Source organism: Sabethes cyaneus, chromosome 3 (assembly GCF_943734655.1).
Source record: "Sabethes cyaneus chromosome 3, idSabCyanKW18_F2, whole genome shotgun sequence".
Classification (NCBI taxonomy): domain Eukaryota; kingdom Metazoa; phylum Arthropoda; class Insecta; order Diptera; family Culicidae; genus Sabethes; species Sabethes cyaneus.
The window spans coordinates 170730603-170755825 of record NC_071355.1 but is presented as its reverse complement, the minus strand read 5'-3'; positions in this window follow the sequence as shown (position 1 = coordinate 170755825).

Sequence of the window (25223 nt, the reverse complement as noted above, 5' to 3'; positions counted from 1 at the left end):
TCATAAATGAGAAATTTTTCATGCCACGCTCGGTTTGTCGATGTTTTGTGACATGAAAGTTAGAAAATTTTAACGCGCCAGTTATTTTTGCTAGATTATTGAAAAATTAAATTAATAAAAAAAATTAATGATTTCATGAAAAAGTTGATAGCTACCAAATTTTTAACTAATTGTGGCAAAAAGGCTTTTATATGTCTAACATTTATTTAAAAAGATAAGATCACTAATGGTATTGCATAATACCATATTTATAAGCGCCCATATGCAATTGCCTACAATTTCAAAAGTAATCAAAATAGCCCTGTTCGCCATTTTTTCAATGGTTTTATCCAAATCAACGCGAAAGCGCTTATTAGACTAACATTTCTTGCACAAGACAAAGAAAATTTTTCCAAGAGCGCGATAAGTTCATCAATACTTATTGTATTCTTGAAGAAGACACGTTGCGCTTGAATAAGAATTGTTTGAATTACTTGAGGGCACCAAGTTTTTGCAAGATAACCATTCTAGTATAAACAAAGAAAACAGCAACGAAGTATCGACGTAACGTGTTGTTTGTGCTATTTGGACTGCACATCAGTTCCAAGCGTTTAATTTACAATCGGTACAACTGTTTTTAAAAATTATGCTTCAACTGCTTCAGTGCTTTCAAACATTTTCCATACAAAGACATCTGACTTATGAACTCTATATTTAGTTTAAAAAATACGAAAAGCTCTAGAGGAATACCGCACCGCCTCTGGCAAATGCATCATTACCAGCACTGTCCTTCCCCAGTTCAGTTAGTCCTGAGATCTTTATTGTTTTGTGACTTCGCTATTTGTTCATATGAAAGAGTTTTCAAAATATTACGCAGATTTTCGCTGAATTTTCGTTTAAAAGATCTGTATTCTTCAATTTTCTCCAGGTTCAGACGCCCATTTTGACAGATTAGTTGTTTACGTTAGAATGTTCTTATTCAAGCGTATAATTTCTCTTTCAAGAATATGCGATTTTAAGAGAGTTTTATGGCAGTATTGTTAAGATAAACGAATCTTGCAGAAGAATGTCATAAGTTTTTGTCAAAACTATTATTAAGTTTTAAGGAGCGTCGTTTTTAAGCAAAAATGAAGTATCCTTTAAAACCCCTTATAAGGTGCATTAAACTTATTGATAATTTAGTTTTATGGGTGATGCTTCAAGTCTCCTTCAGTCATACTTCAGAAATGTTAATCAAATAAGATAAAATTCACTTGAGGAAAAACATTATAAAACCTAACAGACTTTGAAATGCTCTGATAAAACTACTATAAGAAATGAATAAGACCAATTTGCTATTAGATTGTTACTTGGGATGTGCTAGAAACTCAAGTTAAAATTGGAATTGCAATTGGACCTAATTTGAATTCAAATTGGACTTGAGATTACACCTTGAAAGGTAATTCAAATTAGACATGAAATCGGATTTCAAATTTTTCTAGAAATTAGGCTTAAAATTTGACATACAATAGAAAATTAAGGTCGACATTGGATATTAAATTAGAGCTGAATTTGGACATGGACACGAAATTAAACGTGTTCCGGATTTTCTTTTCCCCTTTTTCGTTTTCAGTTTTTGTCTTTTTCTAACTCTCCTCGTCCTCATTTTTCGTCTTCGTTTGTACCGTTTTTCCTCTTTTATGTGCCCCGGTTTTTGTTCCTTTTTGTCACGTTTATTCTGTTTTTGGTTCCCTATTTTTTGGATCTATTTTTCTGATTTTCCCCGTTTTCTCTTTCGGTTTTCTTCTTCTTCTTCTCTCTCTGCTCGTTATTCTTCTAATACCTTTAGGTTTGTCGTGTTTCCTATCCATTTTCCCTTTCTTGTCTCTATTTCTTTCCTGTTTTCCCACCTTTTTGTCTCGTTTATTCGGTTGCTGTCTCGTGTCCTATCTATTTATCTCGTTTTCTTTTTTTTCCTGCCAACTGTTGCTCTTATTTTCTTTTCCTGATACGCTTTTCGCCTTTTCCTCTCTCTTTTCTTCCGTCGTTAGGCTCGTTTTTCTTGTTTACCAGACTCTATTTTTGTTTTATGTCCCGTTAATTACTTTTTTAGATTTTCTGTTTTCTTCGGTTCTCTTGCTCTTGCTACGTCCTGCTTTTTTGGTTATCTGTCACGTTCTATTTTTCATTTTATCGGGTTTGTTTTCCGTTTTCCTCATATTTCTCCATTTTTTCAGCTCAATTTTGTCTGTTCCCGTGTTTTCTCCTTTTTCCTTTTTTATTCTCTTGACCGTCCTATTTTTTGCTCATAGTTCCTTTTGTCTCCTTTTCTGTCCAGTTTGTTATCTTTTTTTTCTCGATTTCTTTAACGTTGTTGCTTCTTTTCTCTAACTTTTCTTTTTTTCTTTCGTTCTCCCTCTATTTTGTTCAATGTCCTCTGTATCACCTTGTTTTTCCTTTTCTCTTCTCCCATTTTCATATTTTCCGTTTTCGGAAAACGGGACATCCACTGCAAACAATCTAACACTAACATCCTTGGCGTTAGTCGATCACAGCACTGAATTAAATGCATAACATTATTCTAGACAATCTGCATCCATTTCATCTGTTGTTTTGATGCAAGAAGTATCGAAGACTTGATCAGTTATTGGCCAATTTTGAATCTTGGCCCGTAAAAGCTTGAAAAATTTGTGTGTTTTTAGCGCTCAGGACCTGAAGCTCCTTGGGTCTCCATCATATACTCGTAAATGCGGATCTCCAAGACCATGTTCCAGATACAAGACAAATTTGTGCAATTGTCTATAAACCCAAGCACTATTGGTATCAAGATTCATGAAATTACTCCAAGAGTTGATCTTTATCCATATTTAGTTCGTTTTACGAGTTATCCCCGTAACGGCCACTCCGAAGCTGGATTTACGGGCACCAGATAGGGTTCCAGGACTCTGTAGGTCTCGTGCACTAAAAGAGACAAATTGGCGATGAGTAGTATGGAAACTGAATTCTTCTCTCCTGAAAATGATTTTTGTGAATGTTCTTTAGTCTAATTGTATCTGACGACGATTATTTCTATTACTACTTTAGTATTGGATTTAGGATACAGGATAGTAACCGTCAAACTTAGCTCTGTGCCGTGGAGTACAATCGGGAGCGAGAGATTTACAGGGACAGGGTGAGTAGTAATAGCTGTCAGTAAAATAAATGGTCACAAAAATAAGACGCTTGCATCAATTTTAAGTTTGAGTGAATTTGTCTAAAATTAGTCCAATTCAAATCTTTCTCCGTTTGCTTTAATTACCAGTCGCAATCGTTGTTGAAAAGCGTTACAGCTGGCACGCTCAATATCCAGAAGCATATTATCCCAACGATCATACCCAAGACGTTTCGAAACGTTGTTTGAAAGTATCTACAGTTAATCCTTTGGCGCTCCCTAGTTTGCCAAGCATGTAACCCCATGCACGCAAGACGATAGCATTCAAATCAGGCGAAGAGGCCGGCCACTCTTCCGAAAGAATAAAATCCGGAAAATTGTCCTCACACCAAACCTGTATAACTTTAGTTTGATGAGACGGTGCAGAATCTTGTTGGAAGCAGTATGGTGCATTTGTGTAGTGTTTTTTGATTATGAGAAGCAAATGGTTCTTCAAAACATTATCGATGCAATGTTTAGTGTTGATTTTAAGACCAGGTTCAATGAACAGCATTGGAATCTTCAAGTTTTTGGAGATAGATCCCCATACCGCCAGACCACCACCCATGAAACATTCTGGAACCTTTAAACAACCAGTTTTTTTTTTTTGAGAATATTAAAAAGATGTGCTGCATACATCCAATCATTTTGTTGGTTCTGGTGATCCTGTAACAGGAATATATTTTTTTTATTTTCGTCGAATTCACTGCCTTACTCGTTTGATGGCTTCCGTGACGTGTCGTTACAGTGCGTTTACGTCTAGACTTGGGGAGAATTTTCCAAGAACCGGTTTCTTTGTGTCGCTTGGCGGAACGGTTCGTTTATTCCGAGTAGCTTTTGTTTCTTTAAAGAATAACAACTCAATTCAAAACAGACTTATCACATGTTCCCTTTTTGCGTTCATGATTACCACGACTCTTAAACGAATGAAAATTCAAAACAAACTTACAAGCTGTGGCAACATTTGAATACACTCTAAACGAAAAATATGCAGACGCATCTGTGATTAACTCATTTTGAATTCAATTCAAAAATCATTTTAAATTTTATTTCAAAAAACACTGACAGTCATTACTGCTCACCCTGTAAATTAACAAGACAGTGATGTTGTGCAGTTTTTTTTCCGAATAACAACTTTTAGAAACAACAAAAAAGTTGGAATATGCTATTTGATTAGCACAGAACTATTAATAATTATCCTGTCTTTAAGATTTTATTTTTTCTTCTTCTTTTTTCCCTACAGGTAGGTTTTATTCCCTACTATTAAATAGTCTTAATTGTCGTAACAAATCGTAAGAAATCATAATAATAGTAAGTAATGCAATTCTAAGAGTGTTGAAAAGTTATCATTTGAGATTGAACACACAATATGATATTGGATAGTTATTCTTAAGTATTTCATGTAATCGAATATTTACCCCAATAAAAAAAATTATCCTGGCTAGGACCAAAAATCGCCAGCTGATTTTCGGTCACATTTTCAAAACCTCTATAGGCGATTGATTTTGTTAATTTAAATAGCATACCTGTCATGACTCCCGACGAGCTAATATCCTTCGGCGGCTGCACAAGTGGATGACTCGTAGACTGCTGCTGAGCGGTGATTGTTTGTGCTGTTTGTCCTGGGCGCTGTTCTGGATGCTGCTGCTGTCGAGACGGCAGTTGAATATGATGGTGGGTGGTAATGATAAGCAATTGCTGCGTCGAATCGCCACTGGTAGCAGTCACCGATGACGTTTCTCCAGAGATGCTACTGCGTGCTGCTGTCGTCACGAGTGACGTAGCACTTTCTGCTGCACTCGACGTTGTTGTTGTCGTCGTCGTCGTAGTCGTCGCCACCGTCAAAGTAGATCTGCTCGTCGCTGTCGTGGATGTCAACGGACTGCTGCTATCCAGGGATAACAGCGATGATGACGATAAGCTGCTTCCGCGCGGGGGCTCGCTACGTGACGCCACTTTGAAGGCGAAGTTTGGAAACTGATTTTAGAAAATGTTAGACTGCTTTCGATTGCTTGTGAGCGTTTTGTAACTTGGTGTTGCTGAGTATTCACTTTATGGTAGGTACGTAAAAGCAAATTGTGCCCCTGCTTGATGTGGATAACGTCAAGATGCTAAAGGATGCTTAGTTAAGCGTAACGAAATGCATCTGGTTGGTACAGAATAGATAGATTGGAATTTTAAGTGAATTTGTACTAGTTTGCAAAATTTTCTTCAAACTTTTAACACTATGAACACAATCCTTCTTATCTGATAACGATTAAGGGGCTCAGCTGATTCAATCTTGCTTACTACTTATTTTCATTGGTATTATATTTCAACAAATTAACTGGAACTTAAATAGCACATATATGTAGGATTTGTTCTGGTAACTACTCGGTAACACGATTACAACACTAAAAGTCTGCCAAATAGCAGCTAGAAAACACTCCCAATTGTAAAATCAGTCTTCGAAGATCGTACGCCGAAACTCTGTTAGATGTTTAGATTTCTTGCTTAGGAAAATGGAAAATCTCTTGCTATTTCGATCGAATGCAGGCAATCCTGTTGGTTTGCAGCACGGTGAACTCTGCAGTAGTTTCAGCAAAGAGGTGTGTGCATTTCACTTTACTGTAGACTATCCCAGAATCCTACTTGGCCGTCGCTTCCTGGTTGGGTCTGGGTGGTGATGGTGGTGGGAGTGCGGGTTCAGTAGCTCCAAATGGCATACTGAGTGAGAGTTCAAATTCTCTTTCGTTGAGAGAAGCACCAAAATAACGGAACGAATGACCGAATAATGCAATGATGGGAAAATGCAGTCGCGGTAAAGTCCACCGGTTTCCACGTCACGCGCACCCCACCCCTTAGCTTTTTTCCACAATTCACACACTTTTCGGCGTGGAAGGAAAAATCGATACCCTCGCTAGGTTCTGTACTGTGCAAACGCGTAGCAGCAGCTGTTTGGTAGATTACATTGTCATGCACACCAACACCAGTGAATCGCAGGATGCACTGACCAATACGTAACACGCATACATCCCTACGTGAAAGAATGCTTTCGTAATCGGTCTGGCAGCATGAATGATATTTCACACAAACACTCAATACAGTACACAGGAATGCAGTGATTGCGTCGAATCCTCCAAGATGGCCTCCCGAAGTGGGGGGATTGTTTATCTTCACTTCAGCTATTTTCTAGCTGTTCAGGACACAAACCTTTTTTTAGCTGATGCCACTGCGAACCATCGATTAATGGCGTTGTGTGCAATGTTTATGTTTCGTTTTTTTTACATGGGAATTTACCAGAAATATCTTTTTATTTACAATTCACTTCAAAATTTCAAACAACTCAAACTTTGATGACCGGGAAACACCAAAACGTTGCCTAAACTGGTCAAAAATCAGACTTTTCATTGTTCACAGTCGATAATTATATTGCTAGGTTTAAGCATTGATCAATCTGATAATTACTTTTTTGAGGTTTTTAATTCTAATACTCAAAACTGCCTGCCATTACTTAAAACTTTGTTTTTTCATCACCGATTTGGGGTAAATCTAGTCTATAACTAACCAATATCACTCTTTGCATATTTGCATATAAAATTCTTCCACTTTCACCCACAGCGACGGTCTCGAGCCGTATTGCATCTCATAGCACTGGCTTCCGGATAAATCTTCCTTTCCGCAAAAATTCCACAACTTGTCAGCGATTTTAGAGTAACTTATTCACTCCGACAACTTCGATAAAACAGTCAACACTATTTCGTAACAGTTTCCACGCCATTGTTCCTATCTGTCCCGGCTTTTCCCTTTTTTTGTCCGCTAGATTCAGGATCGGCGTTTCGACGGGTCTGCGTTCTAAGCTGATGGAAAGGATTCTTGTCTTTTGCGCTCTTCTCTGTCGCTGGCTGGCTGCTATGGTGAAGGCAACGTATGTTGGGTTGCCAGCGAGTGCGAGGGTGGATCTGCTCGCGATGAGAATTTCCCGCACTGGTCGTTGTGTTAGTGTAACCCTCCAATGAAGAACGGTGCATTTTCCCCGGATACGGTGGTATCTGTGGTGGGGTGGTAAGCAGGCGAGCGGTATTTTCCTTCTACTCTGGACTTTGCAGGGGTTGTTTGTGTCGGTTGTGCTATGATTCTCGGAAAAGCTTCCCGGTTGTCAAATGGAAAGCTTTCCTTCAGGAATGCTTGCCACCGGCAGGGTTGAAATGATACATCATTTTGCGTAAAATAAATTAATTTTTTTAACGATTTGTTTTTTCAATTACTCAAAAACGTGGGGTCAATCCCGGTGTAGTGGTTAGCATTCACGCTTCTCACGCCGAGGACCTGGGTTCAATTCCCAACCCCGCAGAAGTCACGAATGACCCAAGTCATCTACTATAAATTAAACAAAAAAAAGAGCTCAAAAACACTGTAACTCTTCGACTTGAATCTAATCGCGTTTTCCGCTAAAGAACAAAAGTAATCAATTTATCAGTAATTACAATTTCCATAACTTTTGATGTTTATCCTGAAAATTTTAAAAACTGCATTTTAACTGTTGGATATTATAATAACATAATCAAACGACTTTTTTGGAAAGGAAGTAAGTGTCAGATGCCAAGAACGATTCATTGGATGTTATGGAAAATTTAGATATATAGACCAAAAATATATTAGGTTGGGCAATAGCAGGTGGGACTCGAATAATCTCTCGGTTGCCGGTCAAGTGTTTTACCTTTAAACTACCGCCGCACCCTTCTATTGGGTAGTCTAACACCTAGTTTTGTATCATTCTCCCAATTCTATCATTCCAAACTGATTCGATTTGAATTGGAATTCTGTTTAGAATTTCTGACCGTCTTTTCTTTATGTTGAGGGCAGTTCAAAACCACGTCTTAACTTCTTTTCAGGGGCGGCCGGTCACCGTTCTTGTAGCACTGTGAGACTCTTAACAGTGTCGTACAAAATGTTCTTCCTACAAGACAGTACACGAAGCAAGAAGAACAAAGAAATTCGGACCATACCCGAGCAGGAGCGAAGAGCAAAATAATATAAAAACAATATCAAACTGTGTTATAATGGTATATTTTGTTATTGAATTGATATGGAGATACGTTGATAACCCATTTTGTTATTTAGTAGACACTTAAAACAGTGGTTGTAAGATGAGCTCAATAACTGATTTTGTTATCATATCTTATTTTGGCCCTAAAATGACATTCGATATATTGGGTATGAAATGGGGAAGGCAAATGAGGAGCGTCCAATATAGCTCTAGCTATCCCAAGCCCCTACCTAGCGCCTCCACGTGGCCATACCCGGTAATGCTCTATTGAGTAGCCAAGCTAGGAGGTGCGATACTATGTGGTTCCCGGCTGCCTGATCTCATAACCCAAGTAACAATTTCAATTTTAAGGTGCACTTGAAGAGGTTTCCAGCATTTGCTGCTTAAAACCGATCTCAAAACTTGTATTTCTACAAAACTGCGATAAAACAACCATAAAACCCTTATAAGGCGAGGGAGGCCCACACTAAAGAAAGTTCTCAAGAAAATTTCCAAAGATCCTTTTAAAACTTGTAATTCTTATCGATATCTATTTATAATGACTTCCAAGAGTCGCTTGAAACAAAAAGAAACCCGCCACAAGTGTTGATAATTTTATGGTTGTCTCTTCAAAGAACACTTGCAAGGCATCATACGCTTCTCACAGCCTTAAATGTTTTAAATTGAACAAGAGCTATAAGCTATAAGCATTCACAGATATTGCTATTTCGAAATGGGTATAAATGAAAATTGAAAATAAAAATGTTGATAAAAGCAGCTGCTTTGTTGCTCATAAATGAGAAATTTTTCATGCCACGCTCGGTTTGTCGATGTTTTGTGACATGAAAGTTAGAAAATTTTAACGCGCCAGTTATTTTTGCTAGATTTATTGAAAAATTAAATTAACAAAAAAAATTTGTGATTTCATGAAGAAGTTGATAGCTACCAAATTTTTAACTAATTGTGGCAAAAAGGCTTTTATATGTCTAAACATTTATTTAAAAAGATAAGATCACTAATAGTATTGCATTATACCATATTTATAAGAGCCCATATGCAATTGACTACAATTTCAAAAGTAATCAAAATAGCCCTGTTCGCCATTTTTTCAATGGTTTTATCCAAATCAACCCGAAAGCACTAATTAGACTAACATTTCTTGCACAAGACCAAGAAAATTTTCCAAGAGCGCGATAAGTTCATCAATACTTATTGTATTCTTGAAGAAGACAAGTTGCGCTTGAATAAGAATTGTTTGAATTACTTGAGGGCACCAAGTTTTGCAAGATAACCATTCTAGTATAAACAACGAAAACATTGTTTGGAAGTATCGACATAACGTGTTGTTTGTGCTGTTTGTGCTGTTTGGACTGCACGACAGTTCCAAGCGTTTAATACACAAATTGGTATTGGTACAACTGTTTTTAAAAATTATGCTTCAACTGCTTCAGTGCCTTCAAACATTTTCCATACAAAGACATCTGACTTATAAACTCTACATTTAGTTTAAAAAATACGAAAAGCTCTAGAGGAAACCCGCACCGCCTCTGGCAAATGCATCATTACCGGCACTGTCCTTCCCCAGTTCAGTTAGTCCTGAGATCTTTATTGTTTTGTGACTTCGCTGATTGTTCATATGAAAGAGTGTTCAAAATATTACACAGAATTTCGTTAAATTTTCGTTTAAAAGATCTGTATTCTTCAATTTTCTCCAGGTTCAGACGCCCATTTTGACAGATTAGTTGTTTACGTTAGAATGTTCTTATTCATGAGTATAATTTCTCTTTCAAGAATATACGATTTTAAGAGAGTTTTATGGCAGTATTGTTAAGATAAACGAATCTTGCAGAAGAATGTCATAAGTTTTTGTCAAAACTATTGTTAAGTTTTAAGGAGCGTCGTTTTTAAGCAAGAATGAAGTATCCTTTAAAACCCCTTATAAGGTGCATTAAACTTATTGATAATTTAGTTTTATGGGTGATGCTTCAAGTCTCCTTCAGTCATACTTCAGAAATGTTAGTCAAATAAGATAAAATTCACTTGAGGAGGAACATTATAAAACCTAACAGACTTTGAAATGCTCTGATAAAACTACTATAAGAAATGAATAAGACCAATTTGCTATTGGATTGTTACTTGGGAATCGAGGTTTTGGGCAGACGGTGGAGCCACACGATCTGGTAAGCATAATATAAGTTATTTTAATTATTTTTTTCGTTTTAGCTTATGAAGCATTTACTGCTTTATAGTGAAATCTTTGGCCAATACGAGTGTTAATACTGCACATGGATATTGGATACCAGAAGAAAAATTAAATTAATTATTAGAAGCACTTATGGAAACTAAAAGGACGCAACTCTATTCCATTCGAGGGACTGCTGGTGAGATTGTTCTATTTTTACCCATATATACGACATTTCATAAATAAACTAGAATCGGGAAGAGGGAGGGACCATCAGAGCACTTGTTTGAAGCGGTGGGCCTAGGGAGAGTGAAACAGTCAACTTTCTAGGGTTAATCTTGGCCCGATTAACAACACGTCGTGGATAACGAGCGGGCTCTTCTCCCCACCTGCTGGAGTCATTCTGTATTAAGACGGTTTATTCAACGATTGACTCAGGTGACTTAGCCCTTGGAAGGAGACTCTCTAAATCCCTGGTACGTGTAAGTGATGTTGCTTATCGACCAATTCCCTTTTGGCCCTTCATACAAGAGTTGGGAAGCATGACCAATCGTTGAATATGTTCAACTCTTTTTGACATGATAGGCTCTTTGCTATGAACGGATGTTCTGCTAAGGCAGGTGGTAGTACCATATATTCATATTCATATTAAAATGACATTCGATATATTTCATACAATTTTGTTTATTGATTAAAGAGATTTTAGATTATAACTAGTCTATAAAATGATTTTTTAATATCTCATATACTACTGCATTTGTTATTCAATACCTTAATAATACTAAAATATGTTATTCTAAACTCTGAATACAGTCATGTTATTGCTTTGTTATTCAAATAACACAAATAGTTATTCTTTTGGCCTTAAAGGAGTAAAATTTTGATATTATTTTTTGTTATTTTACCAACTATGTCAGCCAAAACAAGACCAAATTTTGATATGAGTTATTCGATTTCCAATAACACATTTTGATATTATTTTGATCTTCGCTCCTGCTCGGGTAAGGCCGTTGAACTGCCATTCACGTCACTTCTAAGGGAACACCCCAGTGCGTTCCGACCTTTTGAAACACACAATTCGTGATTGTAACATCGCAGGAGGTGTGATGGAAGGACCTAACAGAACGAATGGACTTAACAGAACACCTCCAAAACACCCGAGCAGACCCGGCCGTGATTTTTGGCACACTTATACTATATTCTAGGGCGGTTTAAGCGATGCTAACTTTAGTTGCCAGTAGGTGCCTATTTACGGAAAAAATACTTGTAAAAAAGGTAAAATGTATGCTTCAAATCTATTTTTAAAGCAAAGAAAGCAACATGCGATATTTAAACCTTCTAGAAAGTTACGTATTTTGATAGTATCAAAAAGTTTGAAGAACATGTCAAACCCGTTAGATGAGGTTTTGTGTACAAAAAGTTTAATAAACTGATTTTAAGGGGGTCACGACAAAAAGTCAATTATATCTCGCAGACCTTATGATGCAGATACTTAGTATTTTCAGCAAAGTATAATGAAATTCAAAGATCTACAACTTTGCCGATCACATGAACATACTATCTAGTTCCTATAAAAAGTTAATTTTTTCAAATGTGTTATCCCCTTAATATCTAATTGTATGAAAATGTCAACAGATGCAGAATACTTTTTAAGGAACTTCTCCGAAGACACCTAAGCTCAATAATGTCAGGAAAAGCGAGGTAAGACTTTTGACCGCCTTTTTCCAGAATGGTCCTACTGTGTGGCGCCAACTTGGGTTATAAAAATACAATTTATAACAAATTCATCGAACAATTTTACGAAAATGTAATAAGTGTTATGCCAGTCCACTGGGTAATCTAGCTAGCTTGATTGGTTTGCACCCCCAGTAAGATTTGGATCTCTTTGCACGGGGTGCTTGGCTTGGACATCTAGCATTCAAAAATTGGCTGGATATTGTATAATACAGACCGTATAGTGGTCCTTAGCCTCTTATTCAGCAACTCCTATCCCTACCTCCTCGTGGTTCCAGCCAGAACACGAGCAACCTTAGCGGAGATCGAGTAACCAACGCCGGTGAAAACTAAGGTCGTATACCAACAGGGAAGGAGGCACTGTGTTGTCTCGGCACTATAAGATGGCAGCCCCATCACGAGACTCGGCAGCGTGGCCCTAGTACGGCAACACAAAGGCGACGAAATAAGGACATGGAACCAAAAATCTTGGTACCTGGAACTGCAGATCGGTAAATTTCGTGGGTGGCGATAGGGTATTGCACGATCAGATAGAACCTCGAAAGTTCGGCATCGCGGCACTGCAGAAATGGAGCAGGATACGCTCGGCCGTCAATGAGACCGCAACCGCAGTGTTAGGTGAGCAAATCTCGAGCGCAGGATGGTAAATGGTTGAATAATGCGCTCCAGAACCTCGTGGTTTATTTTATACTTGTAGCTATAAAATAGGTACCACGGAGGTCCACAGCCTCTTGTTCAGCAACTCCTCTCCCTACCTCTTCGTGGTACCATACGGGATACGTTCCTTAGTGGAAACCGAACAACCGGTCGAAGCTAGGGTCGCGTGGAAGGAGGCACTCATGCGAATGCTGAGTGTAAATTCTCCACCTGCAAATGACGGATCTCGGTAGGAACAGGTTCGAATGAATCTATAAATAGTAGGAACCAGAGCAGAGGGTCCAAAACCCCAAAAGGAGAATGGTTTTTATAGCCGTTATCCATGGCTTTGAAGTAAAACGTGAATGGATAAAACCCCTAATCCAAGGTGTGATATGCCACCCGCGCCGAGGGATGAATGGCGGGGGGTGGGGGGGGGGGGGTATATTTTGAAACAAAATCAAAAATACAACACACAACTCGTTCGCGGGAGGAGGCATCCAGCGTTCTCCACCTTTAGGATGCACCTAGAAGCGCTAGTGTGAGTGGCAAAGGCAGCGGTATGCCTACCACGCCGGACACAACGGTGAACGGCCCAGCGCTAATCAGGGCGATGGGAAAGAATAAGGACGTACTACCTAAAGTGGTAGAACCTGAAGCAGAGCTTACTCATGCTTCGGAGAACCTTGTGTGCAGCGACCAAAACGCACAACGACCTCGTGGCGCATGCTGAAGAGGTGAAGAAAGGGACCGTGAAGGCGTCGAAGTCAGTACAGACGGATGACAGACGGTATAGACAGGGTGTCGCAACGCGGCTGAGAAAGCTACGGAGAGCGCTACCAACAGCAGTAAGGCGTCCGCCAAGCGTATGAGATAGTCCCCGGGGGATTGCACCCCTAGTGGACCAAAAAACGCCTGATTGGTAAATGCACCCAGGTGAGCCTGGGTTGGGTTGGAGCTCCAAAACGGGTAACCCGTGGATCGAAGTTAAGGCCAAGAAGAAAAAAAGAAAGAAAAAAGAAGCTCCATCTAAACCGACAAGGAAGCGAGCGAAGAAGGGCGACGCTCTAATCCTGAAAACCGACGAGTCAAAATACTCGGAGGTTTTGAAGGTCATGAGAGGAGACGCTCTACTCAGGGATCTGGGCGCGGACGTGCGGAGCATCCACCGCTCTCGCACTGGCGAAATGATACTCGAGTTAAGGAAGGACGCCACCAAGTAGAGTTCCGCATGCAAGTCGGTTGCGGAAGGAGTGTTCGGGGAGGGAGTGCAGGTACGTGCTCTCACACCAGAAACGACTCTGCAGCTTAAAAACCTTGGTGTGATCACCGATGTGTGCGAGATCGTACAGGCTTTCAAAGACCAAAGTGGAGTGGTGGTGGCAACCGAGGCGGTTCGCCTGCGTAAGGGTCCTGTCGGGACCCAGGTGCCCTACTAGCACAGTTGTTATAAACTAGTTGTGGTAACCGATTAATGACTAATTTCAGTCATAAATAGGTTGCAGCAACCAGAAATGACAAAAGTGTGCTACTTGGGTAGCCACCATACGACTCCCGCTGACGGACGGAAACGAAGCCCAGAAAGCTGCCAGGCTAAAAGTGGGGTAGTAGATATGCCCACTGAGTGTGCTCAAGCAGTCGGAGGCTTGCTTCCGGTGCTTCGAGCCCGAGCAAAAGGCCTGGAACTGCAAGGGTCAATTGTGCAGCAGATACGGCAGTACTGGCCATAAAGCAAAGAACAGCGCAGAGCCTCCCAAGTTCTTGATCTGTACCGGTAAACGGGACGCAAAGCACGTAACGGGAGGTCTAAGGTGCCCGGCTGGTGTGCCGGTGACCAAGCCACGATCATAGTGCAAGTGGCACAACTCAACCTGAACCACTGCAGCACGGCTCAGCAGCTGCTACACCAAACAGTTTTTGAGTCAGCAATGGACATTGCCATCATCTCGGACCCACATCGCGTCCCTGCCAGAAACGGCAACTGGGTCTCGGATAGGTCCGGGACGGCGGCTATATGGACGACAAGCAGGTTCCCGGTTTAAGAGGTTGTGTCAAGATGGTCTATCGCCGCCGAGATGGTCTATCGAGCAGTTTACGCAGATGGTATACCGAGTATCAGTTGTGCTGACTGGTCTAAGGCCGGTGGTTGTGACGGGCGACTTTAACGCTTGGGCAGTAGAATGGGGAAGTCGTCGCAAGAACCATAGGGGTCGGATTCTGCTTGAGGCTCTGGCAAAGCTCAACGTAGATCTGGCCAACCTCGGCACCATAAGTGCCTTCAGTAATAATGGTGCGGAGTCTATCATCGACGTGACATTCGGCAGTCCTGGTCTGATAGGAGACTGGAGGGTAGACAGTGGCTACACTCACAGTGACCATCAGGAGGTCCGCTATGGTGTCGGTCAGATAACAAGGCGGCAGGTGGCGGGTAGAGCCGACACTCCAACTACCCATGCATGGAAGACATCATACTTCGATCCCGAAGTATTTGTGGAAGCGATCCGGAGCGAGTGCGGTGATCGCGGTTTGCTCGACCCGAACGCTGATCATTTGGTTGAGGTACAGTTGCGAGCGTGGGACGCATCCATGCCTAGGAAAGGTCGTCCTAAGTAAGGGAGGTCACCGGCTTACTGGTGGACAGATGAAATTGCGGAATTCCGCGAAGCGTGCCTTCGTGCGAGGAGAATTATGCAAAGAGATCGTTCGGAAGAAAGCAGGGCTGAATGTCGAGTAGCACTGGTTGATGCACGCGCAGCGCTTAAGAGTGGGATAAAAACTAGTAAACGAGCCTGCTTTGAAAGGTTATGTGCTAGTGCCAATGCGAACCCGTGGGGTGATGCCTACAGGGTCTTAATGGCAAAGACCGAGAGCGTGATGACGCCCGTAGAGCGATCACCAGAGACGCTGGAGCGGATCATCGTGGGCCTCTTTCCTCGCCACGAGCCAAGACCCTGGCCCCAGGCTGCTGAGTCGTCCCACAGCCGACGTACCAGTATCTCAGACCATAGCGTAAGATGGTCGGCCTCCATGCCGAACATCCAAAGTAACGTGGGCGACGGCGGTTTAGAGGTCGGGGAGGAAGCGACGGTTACGAACGAGGAACTCATTGCGATCGTTAAATCCCTAAAGGTGAGCAAGGTACCCGGACCAGGCGGAATCCCGAATATGGCCATTAAAGCGGCAATTTTGGAATCTCTCAAATTATTCGGGGCAGTAATGAGTAGATACTTGGAAGATGGCCACTTCCCGGACAGATGGAAGTAACAAAACCTGGTCCTATTGCCGAAGCCGGGAAACCTCCGGGCGTCCCCTCGTCATATAGGCCGATCTGTCTGCTCGATACTGCCGGCAAGGTGCTGGAAAGGATTATCCTTAACAGACATCGTACAGTACACGCCCAAGTAGCACACTTTTGTCATTTCTGGTTGCTGCATCCTATTTATGACTGAAATTAGTCATTAATCGGTTACCACAACTAGTTTATAACAACTGTGCTAGTAGGGCGGAGGGTACAAACGGTCTGTCAAGGAACCAATTCGGCTTCCGTAATAGCAAATCTACAGTGGATGCCATCTTGTCTGTCACTAAGACATCCGAGGTGGCAATCCAGTGTATCCAGCAGATTTCCGTACTCGTAAAAAAATGTCATTGGTTGCTACGATCATCGTTCGATTTCTAGCATCGCCGTTGCCGTGTTCGTCGTCTAGTAAGCTATGGTTCACCTTCATCGAAATCGCCACATGTAACAAAGCTATCGGTCATTTTTGTGTCCTTAGTAAGGACTCCTTACAAGTTCAGAAAACAACCAATCAATAAGGTATAACTTGATAAACCTAAAGTTAAACCTAAAAGTAATAAAATTCGTTCATTTCATTTATTCGTTCATTCATTAATCAAATTTATGACACAAACACAAAACAGTTTTATGCCTAGTTACATTGGATTCGTATCCAGAAGATCCAACGCAGGTAAGTAAAAAGCATTTCAAAGTCCGAAAACAGACACTGATGAAGCCTGGAAGTCGTAGGCGAAAAACGCACGTACCTGTCGCGAAGAAATATAGATAGTAGAATTTAATTAGACAAGCTACGGCCATGCTTTGGCAATATAAGTATTTCAGAAAGAAAGATTACAGTCCTTCTTTGGCAATTCTTGCCTTCATTCTTGACAAAAACTCAAAATATTCCTTTGAATATTTCAAGGTTTCAATTGTTACTGAATCAGTAAGCCCGAACCGCAATGGCAACACAACCCTGTCAAAGCGAGTTACCAGGGTTGCTGTTCTGTCGTTAGTAAAGCTTCACGTTAGATCTTTATGAACTACTGCAAAAATATGTCCTTCTGCGCATGATCGAGTCTTTTCCTATAAAGAAATTGTCACCCACACCGGCACTAGTACTTGCCGCTGCATACATATATTGATAGCGCTTTCAGGTGCATGTTGTAGGCGGAATGCAGCAAGCATGCTAATCAGTTGTCTTCATTCTAGCTGCGTTGTTCGGTCACTTCTCTTCTTCGTTTCTCTAATACACAGTCCAACTTACGAGATTTCCTTCTAGAAATGATGCAAGTAAGTTCTCCGTTCCTAGTTGAACAATTTTCACGCTTCATAAGTATAAAAGAAATTACATGTTTTATGTTTAGTGTGGAAAAATAAATAATAAAATAACTGACAACTGAAATTATTGAAAGCCCTAACTGGCGAAGACGTTGCCAAAGCAACTGTCGAATAATCCACTCTGATGATGATGTCGATCTGTACTGTAGATGTAATTGGTTGAGTAGGATTATTTTTAATTTTTGAAACGAGTGAGAGAGGATAGTATCAAGCCTTAACAGCTCTTAATAACAAGCAAATTGAAATATTATTTAACATTACAATTTTCTTCTGTTTTTTTTTGCTTTCTTGCCTTTTTATTATGGTTTACCTAATACATCAGTTCTTCCCCAGCTAGCACCAACTCGTATATCAATGTACGAAAACTATCGTAAATATCTCCTAATAAACTCGAAATCGTAACTAAAGCTGGATAAAGTGGGATCAAGTTGATTTTTTGTCGTATATAATGATAATGACTGACATACATACGATTTTCAGCATAAAATCGTAGAGTAGTACGGAGCGACTCGCGCTTAATCGGATATTATCGTATATAAATACTTAACTAGTCGTAACACTCAAAATTATTCGTAATCACGTATATCGCCTCCAAAACAGTACGGATATGCCAATTGTGCGCATGAAATACGATTTATTTAGCATGTATATCTGTACGTAATGCTGATTTTTGCCTTTTTTATACATATGAAAATGCTAGCTGGGTCTGTCATTTAGTCAGAAATTAAAAATAAAGCTTTCGTGAAATTTTTATCACTGAACAATTCGGAAAGAAAAAATTAGAAAAAAAATTTTTAAACAACTTTCATGAGCTAAAATACATTTTACCGATTTTTTAGGACTCTTCCAGCAGTTTTGTTTCTTTTTTTTGAAAAATGTTATAGGGCGAAGACCCCCAGCGCCGAACAACTCCCAATACCGGACATTTCTGACTTTCATAGTTCAAATGGTGCACCTTAGTAGACAATATGATAAAATAAATAAAAAGGACAAAAAAATACCATGCGTGATTTAATAGGTCAGAATCATTCATGAAAACAGAGATTTGTTAGCTTTTATCTACCGAAGATCGAGTAGTTTTGTTTCGGCTAATTTTCGGTTCAGCCTTGCAGTATTATTTGGTCGCATAAAATTTCGGTTTTTCATGTATAAAATATCTTTCATTGAATAGTTTTCAAGCTCCATAGATCATTTTTCCACCAAGATATTCAATTCGCCAAAAATATAAATTGTACTCCGTGATTTCCGTCACCCAGTGCACAATGGGCAAAAACGAATTCCAAGATCCCAAATCCCAAGAAAGTCGCTGGTTTGGAATCTATCAAAATACCTATTCTTATGTAAAATAAACCTTTGTTATAGTATAACAAAGAAAAAATGCAGGAAATCGATTGGTGATGGTGTCATCCTGCGCAGACTTCGGGAAGTGGTTAATTTTGCCCTGAAATATCTATACCTATAAAAAAGGATTTCTGTCTATCTGTCTGTATGTTCCTTTTAGAATCGAAAACTATTGAACCGATCGGAGTGAAAATTTGCATGTAGGGGTTTTTGGTGACAGAGAAGGTTCTTATGATGGTTAGAGATCCCTGCCCCCACCAAAAGGGGGGGGGGGGGCTCCTATACAAATGGAAAAAAATTTTACATGTGGGTCTTTTTGGAGGCAAGAATTTTTTCTATGGTGAATTGAGACCCCTCCCCACTTTAGGAAGGGGGGGCTCTTATACAAATAAAATACAAATTTCCTCATAACTCGAAAACTAATTAATCAAATGGAACCATATGTGGCATGTGGGTGTTTTTGGAGGCATGAATTTTTTTTATGATGAATTGAGACCCCATACCTTTTTAGGAGGGGGGGCTCCCACACAAATGAAATACAAATTTCCTCATAACTCGAGAACTAATTAATCAAATGGAACCATATTTGGCATGTGGGAGTTTTTGGTGGCATGAATTTTTTCTATGATGAATTTAGACCCCTTACCTTTTTAGGAGGGGGGCTCCCATACAAATGAATTACAAATTTTCTCGTAACTCGAAAAGTAATCAAGCAAATGGAACCAAATTGGGCATGTGGGGAGCAGGATTTTTTCCAATGATGGTTTGAGACCCCTCACCCCTGTGGTAGGGGGATAAGGACTATCATACAAATGAAACAGAAATTTTTGCGTAACTCAAAAACTAATCGAACTCGAGAAATTTTAGACTTTTTCATAAAACATTAATCAATAACAAGACCAACAAAAACTATCAATAGTAACATTAGATAATTCAGCGCGAGACGACCACAGGTCACGAGTGTTGCCGGCGACCTGCCATCGGATTCGCCGGCCACTGCGGGGAGACAACCCTCCGTAGAGATCACCTCTGTCTAGGTTTATTTATTTTCCTAGATCTACTGACCTCTATTACTTTCCTTCAGTTGGGTCACCCCTGCGAAATGGTACTTTCTACGAAAAGATTTTCCGTGAAATGGTACATCCCGCATAAGGTTTTTCGCGAAATGGTATTCTGCGAAACTCGTTATGGTTATGTCGTTATGGCGTTATGGTCAACCGAGAATTGGTGTTCCGCAAAATAGTATTCGGCGAAATGGTTTGTAATGATGGCGAATATTTATATGCTATCCGCTTTATTTTATCAGGCTAAGCAATGGGGGAGTTGTTTTCTACCTTACTGTGAGGAAAATTTGAATATTAAAACACCCATGAACTCCCCAGAAACTTGCAAAACTCAAGATTGTGATAAAGGTCATCCGAGATTCACGATTTATGTACAACACAGTTTAATTTGTGGCAATACGAAGTTTGTCGGGTCAGTTAGTCTCTATATAAATATAGAACTACACAAATTCAGGTTCTTTAAAAATTTAGTAGAAGTAACTTTAGACATTTTCTGTATTTTATAACTTTAGACATTTAAGTATTTTATTTAAAGTATTTCAAAAGTATTCTAATTTTTTCAAGGGACTGGGTTGCAAAAAAGCCGTCGAAATCTCCAATATTCAAAGATTTTATAGTGCATTGGTTCGATTTCAAACAAATAGCTAATCTGAGAGTTTGTTCGATTTACTAAAACATAGGATGTTTTTGAATTTGTGGTCCAACAGATTAGACAGCGGATTAGACATTGAATGGCTGTCCGGTATAAGGCAATCACTGCTATACAAGTTTCTGTCAGTTATTCAAGTCAGTTATTATCATTATATACGATAGGAAATCAACTTGGGCCCACTTTATCAAGCTTTAGTAACGATTCCGAATTTGTTAGGAGATATTAACGATGATTTTCGTACATTGATATACGAGTTGGTGCTAGCTGGATTATTTAATTGCATTCGGCTTGATGTAAAAATGTACCTTTAAAAACGGGTTTGACTATTTACATTTTATTGTGTGGAAAAATGTATGTGAATTGTTTGTTATGTGTTCATTAAATAATATATATTTTAATTTACGTCGAATGTGAGATTCATTTTTTCGTTCTGTGTGGAAAGAAAACTGAAAAGAATACGTAACCTCACCCAAATGGCTGTGGCATGCAGGCATGAGGGTTCAAGTAGACTTTCATTGATTGGAATCCTGTACGAGCGCTAATTCATGGAACCATATCTGCTGATTTTTTTAATGAACAACTTTATGGATCTGTCAGAGAGTATATCTATACGAAAACACTATTTATTTAATGTATACCATTTCTTTATTGTATTGCAGAATTATGAACAAACTTGCGCAGGATTAGGAACATGCGCAAGAAAGTGAGTAGAATTAGACACCGTGGATAAGTTTACAAAACAAAGAATATACTAAATTGTTGGCCGACAATTAACACCCATATTTTTTACCAGATATTATAGATCGTAGCTTTACACGTTGCTGCTATCAACGTTGTTCATACAAACTCCGAATACTTATAATAGCAGGAGAATCATAAAAATGTCTTAACTGCGCATAATATGGTATCTTCACGGTATGGTAACATCAAATGGAAGTATCCAAAATAGGTGGATCACCATTTAAGTTTTTACCACAATCCAAAACAAAATTTGGCAAAACTGAAGCATCTAAACATATATGTTGCCAAAGTCTAGTAAATCCACGAGTTGTAGTCGAAAAACGATTGTTACTTAAAACATGAATTGTTAAAAGTCGGTGTTAAGCTTTATTTAAAAGTCAGCGATAAGAAATAATAACAAACGCTGACCACCAGATAGATTCATACAGATATCGCTTCATATAAATTTGTGGGTACATATGTATTTACTCACTAGCAATTTTAAATGGAAAATCGTTATGTTAATGTTACTGGCGTCAAATTAAAACTCTTTGCCATCGTTAAAGACATTGTATTTGATGTGGGGATGGGGCGGAATAGGGACTATCAAGTGCTGGTTTTGCGGAAAAAAACAGTGCCCATTAATGCTGACTACTAAATTTTTGCTCTAACCCCGAACACACCCACAGTTCACCTGTCGCCTGACGACCCATGACTCACACTTCCTTTGTGCCGTATTAGTAGGTAGATGTAATTGTGGTCACCGCGCTTCATTCACAACAAGATGCCAAAAAGGCTGCTTTTTTCTTCGGTATTCCAAAATTCAGCCATACTCAGCCCATAACCAAATAGAAGAGTAAAAGTGCGTGAGACTGTTAATAAGAACTCTCTCCTCCGCGTCTTTCGTACCCTACCGCAGCGCCGCGCTGACATAGTCGTCGCTTCAGACAATGGTTGAGAGACGGGGTGATACCCAAAATACCGTCAGCCAGCAGCAGCCGCAGAGTTCATTGCCTTGTTGCTCGAAAGTCGCGAAAGGCCAATGTACGCATTTTACGCACTGGCTGGATGGCGGTGTGGCTGGCTGCTGTGTGTGCGTGAGTGAGAAAGAGATCCGGGCGCTCCTTAGACAAGAAGACTGTTTTCTTTACCGTTCACCCGCCGGTTATTTTTCGTACGCGCCTAGAAGAAGCGAAAACTGTACGCACAAAGCTAGACGAAATAAAGCGCTTAAAGTTATACATGAAAATAGTGAGAAAGAAGCCAAACCCTGAAGAGGTTGCGACGAGTGGAGGGGTGAGCAGCCTAACGCATAGAAAATAGAGGTGGAGAGGGAACATCAAAATTCGTAGCTGCCAAAAAAGTGCGTACGCACTATTCGGCCGGTGCGTTTTGGCGTGAGCTTTAATGCTGCTTCAAGTTCTGCTAGCCTGGTAGCAACGAAGGCGCGTGCGTATGCGTAAGGCGTTTTGTGCGGAGCGATCCATCCGCTGGGCACTGTTATTATTATTTCTAGGCAGGTAGCACAAGTTTTTGTGTAGTGGTCAGTTGGTCCGCTAGGCAACGCCGGGAAAGGTTCTAACGCAGTGCTCTAGCCGAATGGATGTTTTTGCAATTATGATTAGGTAGCAACAAATATAGCAATTTACTTAAAGTGTCAATTGGCAGAGCACGAATATGTGCTGCAGCGCAAAATCCAATTAAAAATGTCGGATGTCGGGTAGATTTGAACAATAACTTAAACATGTTCAGTTCTTTATAAAGAGTTGAGTGATTTTGTTCCGTAAGTAATTATTCTTCTTGATTTACATGCACTTCAGTTTGTCAAAATATAGCTGCAACAATCGACTGTGATTTTGTAACTCCTTAGAGTTAAAATTGCCAATTTATGTTTTGCAGTAGTGGCTGACCATATCTGCATTTAAGCAAAGTATACTCTTATTTATAGGGGAAGTCTCCCAGTCCCCGGACACCTAAGGATTTTGACATGTATAAAATCAACACTTAGCATAACTTCGGTTATTATTCGCTGGAAGAGTTATTTAGAAGACTATTTTCCAACTAGGTTGACCCGTCGTGGCTAGCCACGATATCAAAAATTTGAGAATGTAATAAAGGATGTCCCACATCCAATTGCACCACCGAAGAAACCCTGTAGAAAATTACCTAATTCACCGATCCTTTTCAAACTTTCAGATAATAAAATATAACTCATTAGTAAGCTTTTGACATATTCATTTCATACAACTTCAACTCTATAAGACTGTTACCCACTAGACAAAATACAAAATCCTTAAAAGCGGTCCTTTGAGTTCTATTAGATAAATAACTTCCTAACCATTTGAATGCACTGCTCGCAATTCCAAAACACTTGATTGTTCTGAATAAGGACATTGAAACTGTCTCGAGAGCGAGTTTCTGATCTAAGAAAACAGCAACTATTGTGTCTTTATGCTCTAAGTAGTCTTTCCATTTTGCTAACAACTAGTTCAATGCAGTTGCATAAGACTGACCTTCTCGATAGCTTGATTATTCCGGTATTCATGAAGATGGTCTTTTACAGCAAGTTCCAGGATTTTTTCTAAAGTGTGCAACTGTTGATTGGTCGGTTTTAAGCGTTCCAGCAACCTTTTGAATCGAACAACCAACAATTCTTTTCACACTTGCGGAACATGCCCAGTTTGCACGTTGCAACGAGTCATCAATCAGCTCCTGTACGAAGTGACGTAATGACGTGAAAGAAATCTATACCTATAAAGAAGGATTTCTGTCTGTCTGTCTGTCTGTCTGTCTGTCTGTCTGTCTGTCTGTCTGTCTGTCTGTCTGTCTGTCTGTCTGTCTGTTTTGTGTTCCTTATAGAATCAAAAACTACTGAACCAATCGGCGTGAAAATTTGCATGTAGAGGTTTTTAGGGCCAGGAAAGGTTTTAGTGATGGTTAGAGACCTCTCCCCCCACTAAGAGGGGGGGCTCCCATACAAATGAAACACAAATTTCTGCATAATTCGAGAACTAATTAAGCAAATAGAACCAAATTTGGCATGTGGGTGTTTTCGGTGACAAGAATTTATTCTAGGGTAATTTGAGACCCCTCCCCTCTTTATAAGGGGAATTATAACTCCTCTCTCCTTTAAGAGGGGGGGTTTCCATACCAATTTCCTCATAACTCGAGAACTAATCAAGCAAATGGAACCAAATTTGGCATGTGAAGGTTTTCGAGGGCAAGAAAATTTTCTATGTTGAATTAGGACCCCTCATCACTTTAAGAGGGGGGGCTCCTGTACAAATGAAATACCAATTTCCTCATAACTCGAGAACTAATCAAGCAAATGGAACCAAATTTGGCATGTGTGTGTTTTTGAAGACAAAATTTTTTTCTATGATGAATTGGGACCCCTCCCCACTTTAAGAGGGGGGGGGAGGCTCCTATACAAACGAAATACAAATTTCCTTATAACTCGAGAGCTAATCCAGCAAATGGAACCAAATTTGGCATGTAGGTGTTTTTGGAGGCAAGAATGTTTTCTATGATGAATAAGAACCTCTCCCCACTTTAGGAGGGGGGCTCCTATACAAATGAAATACAAATTTCCTCATAACTCGAGAACTAATCAAGCAAATAGAACCAAATTTGGCATGTGGGTGTTTTCGGTGACAAGAATTTATTCTATGGTAAATTGAGACCCCTCCCTCTTTATAAGAGGAATTGTAACTCCTCTCTCCTTTAAGAGGGGGGGCTGCCATACAAATTTCCTCATAACTCGAGAACTAATCAAGCAAATGGAACCAAATTTGGCATGTGAAGGTTTTCGAGGGCAAGAAAATTTTCTATGTTGAATTAGGACCCCTCATCACTTTAAGAGGGGGGGCTCCTGTACAAATGAAATACCAATTTCCTCATAACTCGAGAACTAATCAAGCAAATGGAACCAAATTTGGCATGTGTGTGTTTTTGAAGACAAAATTTTTTTCTATGATGAATTGGGACCCCTCCCCACTTTAAGAGGGGGGGGAGGCTCCTATACAAACGAAATACAAATTTCCTTATAACTCGAGAGCTAATCCAGCAAATGGAACCAAATTTGGCATGTAGGTGTTTTTGGAGGCAAGAATGTTTTCTA